Source organism: Selaginella moellendorffii, unplaced genomic scaffold (assembly GCF_000143415.4).
Source record: "Selaginella moellendorffii unplaced genomic scaffold, v1.0 SELMOscaffold_37, whole genome shotgun sequence".
NCBI lineage: Eukaryota > Viridiplantae > Streptophyta > Lycopodiopsida > Selaginellales > Selaginellaceae > Selaginella > Selaginella moellendorffii.
The window spans coordinates 280,829-286,338 of NW_003314298.1; the positions used below are offsets into that span (position 1 = coordinate 280,829).

At 46.0% G+C, this 5,510-nt stretch overlaps 1 pseudogene; it reads right to left on the reverse strand.

Moving 5' to 3' along the window:
* Positions 1-279: 279 nt before the first annotated feature.
* On the reverse strand, positions 280-5,052 carry LOC112349244 (annotated as a pseudogene).
* Positions 5,053-5,510: the final 458 nt, after the last annotated feature.

The window sequence follows — 5,510 nt, forward strand, 5'->3', positions numbered from 1 at the left end:
GGTGAGGGGTATAGGGACACCTATATTCCATTGTCATGGGCTCTTGGCCGGGGAGGCTAACTTAGGCACACTACTAAGTGGGGGGATGCCCCCGGAGACATAATCTACAAATCGTAGGATTAAAAAGAGACGTTCGATGTGGGCATTGAACTTCTCCTATGGGTGGTGGAGCGACCAAGCGGGACTCGTGGCAAAGGTTGGGATATAGAAGCACACATCCCTCCAATGTTTCACTCTCTCGTTTGCTAGGCCAGGCCAAATTGCTCTCACTCCGCCCGGTGAGGAAAAGAATCCATTTTACTCTTGAGTGAAAAGTACATAGTTTTTAAATTTACACCAAGTTTTTCAAACCCCTCAAGTAGTCCCGGATCAATTTCGACATGAAGACCTCGATGAAGCCCCATTTACTCTGCCCCGTCTTTGTTGCGGATGACATCCCTGGCTTCATATGCCGCTAACGGTGGTTGTAGCCAGGCCTCGCAGGCTTTCGAGAAGATGGCATGGACGTGGTTTCAGGCAAGTGTGTTACCATGGTGTTCTCCCAAACTTTTTAAAGCTTTATTTACATTGAGGAACCTCGCGACCAAGAGTGCAATCGCCCAACAATCCATCTCTCTCGCCTGGAGCAGCACATACAAGAGTATGGCACAAACACATCCCACCACGAGATTGGATCCCTGCGAGATGGCAATGCAGCAGAGCATCACAAACAAGTCCCTCCTACTAGTTTGATCCCGGCACGCCATCGCCTGCCCCGGAGAAGAGCAGCAAGATCCCCAGCAGTCTCACTGGAAAAGCTGGGAGAATTCTCACCAGTGAGCTCCCCAAGAGAAGCCCCAGCACAAGCTTGCCATCGCCACCCCACTCGTGGCTCCGAAACAATACTGCCCGGCCAGTCCTCCAGCGCCATGGAAAACCAGGAGAGCTCCAAACCAGCAGCCCCCGAGACTTTGGTCGGAGTCACGGCGTCCTTCTTGGCTGGGAAGAGATCGCTCGAGAGCTTGCAAACCGCCACCACCGAGTTGAGGATGGTGAGAGGGAGCTGCAGGATGGCGGCTCTCACAAACCCCGTCTTCCAGTCGTGGGAAGAGATTCGAGCGATCTGTGGCGTGGCCGGGCCAAACTGGAGCTCCTTGAGAATGTGTGGCCTCCTCACGAACGCCAGGAGGATCCCGAGCACGAACACTGCCAAGGCAGTCGGGATCCTCTGGAAAAACGTCACGAGCTTTGACAATCTCGCTTGATGTTCTTCACGGTGCTCTTCATGATCATCATGATGACGATCACCTTCACTGTTCGTCACAAAGTACTCGTAGCCCTCGCCGGATCCATTCACCAGCACGATAAATGCGAAGCAAATCACTGCGAGGAGAATTCCATCCAAGCCCAGCCATGGTCAATCACCCATTGCCTTGTCCCTAGAGAGATTTTGATCCTTCATCACGTACTTGACAGCCTTGACCGCGAAAGAGAGCCCATGCGCAAGCTGGATGCCACGAACCACCGGCAATGGCACGATCCAAGCCACGACCCGTGATCAAGCCCGTGATTCCAAGCACAAACACGATTGCAGACACAGTGATCCCCGCGGCCATGATCTCATCCACACTGAGATGCTTGGATTCGGTGAAGGCCACCGCCGCGATGGATTTCATGGGCTGGACAGGCATCGGCCCGCCAAAGAGCACGCTGGTGAGAATGTTGTAGATGCCCGTGGTGATGAGAGACGTACCAGGATCCATGCCATTGACGAGAGCTAGAGCCACGACGATCGGGATGAATGGTGCCCAGGTCGCCCAGCGAGCCGCTGAGCTCCTGCCATGGCCGCCTGCACTGGAGATTGCCGCGCAGCCCTGTGCCATCACTGGGAGAATCCACCGCTCCTCCCGCTCGCCCCTCTTCCTCCCACTGACCTCCAAGAACCCTAAATTTATATAGTCCATGGCTCTTGTACTTTACCTTGGAAATGAGCAAAGAATTTTCTCTTTAATCATACATGATGATCTGTTACCCTCTTTAATCACGAGGACACAGAATCTATACTCACTCTAGTTTCAAACAAAATTGCTACTATTTGCTAGTAGAACATAGGCAAAAGAATTCCTAGAATCTACACTTAAAGCTTGTTCAAGCACACAACACCATGAGATCTTTGTCCTCAATTTCTAGACTTTGCTCCCAACAAGCACGTCCAATCCACTGAAACTGGCATGTAAGTCATGCTCCTCACAAGTTCCTGGACCTCTTCCATACACCCAGCTCGCCCCAAGCAATCCACCATGCAGCAGTAAACTTGCCTCGATCCTTGGTAGTGGCGAGATGCCCTTCTTGGGCGTGCCAAGAACATAATGACTCACAAGTGGCAATTGCGTCGCTCCATGGAGTCAAACACTGCTCGCGCGCGCTGGATCTTGCCCAGCTTGCCATACCGAAGGATGACGAGATTGGAGAGGTAGCTGGGCGATCTCGATCCGGGAATGGGCATCGCTCGCCTGCGAGGAATTGGTCGCGGAAGTGATGAGATCCACACACTCGGACTTGGACAGCATCAGTTTCGCTCGACACCGAAGCTAGCCACTCACGAGATTAGAGAGAAGGGAGAGATTAGGGAAATTCTTGATGGCATCCTTCCAAAGTAGCGCTTCCCGGATCCCCTAGCTTGGTTTGTTCATTCTAGTGAGTCAATGCATTGCAAAGAGCTTTTCCTAGCTGCCTTCAAACAGTTTCCTTAGGCACTATAGAAATTAAAAGTGTGTAATTTGTGAACCTTAAAGTGAAATAAAAATGACACTACACACTCATATAAATATGATAATTCAACTTATTCATTCATTGTTCATAGCTTTTTCAATGGCTCTCATGGCTTCAACGTGTGTGTGGCCAGAAGAGAGATGCTATAGTCTGAAAAAGCTAATCCTTATGTACAGTTTGAAAAGTTGGTCCCCACGTCCATTTAGTTATTGATGACAACAATGCTCATTAGCCAATCTTGCCTTATGTTCAATTTTGCCAACTCAAACTTGTTTTGTATATCTTTCAGGAAATCACAAACATAAGGTACCCGAACCAAAGCTAAATTCAAACTCACAGGAGATTTATGCTTATAGCCATACATCACCATAAAGAGAGTGTTATTGTGAACAAATTGAAGCAAAGGTAAATACTTCTCCCATACTCTCTATCGAATCAAGTTTCTCACAAAAGATTTTAGCATATCTTCTAATAACTGATTCATGTGCTCTATTTGCCCATTAGGTTGTGGATTCTCACCACTACTTATGCTTAGTTTAGTCTTTAGCTTCTCAAAAACTATCTGCCAAAACTTGGACATGAATTTGGGATCCTGATCATTATATTTAAGAAACAAAGAGAAATTATTTTTGTTTATTACGATCTAGACAATGCAAAAGCTAAATCTAAACCAAAATCCTAAATCCAAGCACTCCCCAAGGACAATCAAAGTTGCCCCTCATTTCCACCAATGTGAGTGCATGAAATATAGAAAGGGAATATAGAAAATATGCATATCAATTAGCCCAAAAACCATAGCTTATATATAAAAGTGAGTGGTCCGGATTGAAACCAATCTAACGGTTACCAAAATCTCACTATGCTAATATTAGTATACGGCATTAGAGCTGTACACTTGGACCTCATGGTTCTAAAATTGATATCAAATAAAATCAAAATTTTAAAAATTATAAATTCTAGCTATTATGTTATAAAAGATTTTTAGAACCAAGAAACTATAACTCCAAAAATCCTTAAGTTAATGACATTTTGAAACTTAAATAAAAATTCCTAGTAAAGAAGACTAATTTGTAAAAACAACAAATATATGGTTTCTGTATAAACTCTATATATACTGTATTTTCATCTCTGTTATATACTATAGACAGTCTATACATATTTATAAAGTTAACACCAAAAACCAAGAAATATATTATCTTTAGTTCTAAATAATATGAAAATTCAAAATTTAAAGAAAGCACAAAAACAAATTATTTGTTTAGCATTAAAAATGAGGCTAGTTGATAGCATTCGCAAGAGCTATTAATAAACTTTGACAGAATTTCGAACCAAAGAAATGGCTATTTGTTCCAAACCCTGATCTAAGCTCTCATTATCAAAAACCATCCCCATGATTTGTAAGTGAAAATAAAGCCACTTGACTAAGTACCTGCTGGAAGCCCTCACAAGTATCATTTGGCTGGAAGTTGTGCTTTGCATCCTTTGAACAACAATATCGAGAAAATGGGGATATATATTGCAAAAACAAAAACAGAGGAATTCTTAATTTATTCTTGGGGTACCCAAACACGTTCCCCGCCCATCCGCCCTTATTAAACCGATCTGTTGATGAAGCAGCCTCCAAATCATTGCACTACAAACAGGTTCTTCCAGTCCTTCATGCAAATCCACATACCGCCTCTGACTGACCACCGTACCATATATGCACGTCAAAATCGAAGAAGACATGAAGAAGTAACCTCAAGCCGCTACCAACAGATGGCTGAAGTTCACTTGTTTTCCTCCTCCGATGATAGCAACAAGCAGATTGCAATAACGAAGTGAAAACCATGTTGCATGTTAAGTACCTGTTCACCAAAAGAAACACGAGCTCGAAATCCGAAATGTCACAGCATCACGTCAAAGCCCAGGCTGTGTGCTACAGGTTGAAAGCAGAAACAGTCCAATTCGCTGCGCCAATCAGAAGATAACGCTGAGCCCGTGAAGACATGTTCTCGCTGCAGGTGCCACCCAAACAAACTTGATGGCAGCAGCTGCATCCAACGGCAGAAGCGTACAAAAATGGTCACATATGCAAGACACAGATCTGCAGAAACCAAAACATGTCGAAATTTTCGAAAACGTTGCTCGACCCAGAAGATATCCAGGAGACCGGGCACAGTACGCAGCTCGGCAGTAACATAACATAACTTCTGCACCAGGTGTCGAAATTGACCAAATAAAGGCACCCAGCGTGATGAAGAAGAAGGAGTTCCCAGGTAGGGCGAGCACATTCCCACCCAGAATGGGCGAGCCGGGCATTAGCCCGGCAAGCATGTTCTGGAGGGAACGTGTGAGCCCGTGCCTGAGAACGACACGTGGAAGAATGTTATTCAAGGATGAGAGGGTTCTCCAGAATTGGCAGCTGGTAGCCTAGTTCTCCAGAATGGCAGCTGGCAGCTAAGTTCTGGAGAACTTGGCAGTTGTCAACCACGTTCTCGCAGAGAACTTGACTCGATCCGACGGCTGCCAACGGTTGGATCAAGTTAACGGGTGAGCCATAGCCCATTAAGAAGGAGTTCCTGGGTAGGGCGAGCACGTTCCCGCCCAGAACGGGCGAGCTGGGCATTAGCCCGGTGAGCACGTTCTGGAGGAAACGTGCGAGCCCGTGCCTGGGAACGACCTTAACGAGCTGTGGTGAAACCATTAACAGACACATGGAAGAATGTTATTCGAGGATGAGAGGGTTCTCTAGAATTGGCAGCTGGTAGGCTAGTTCT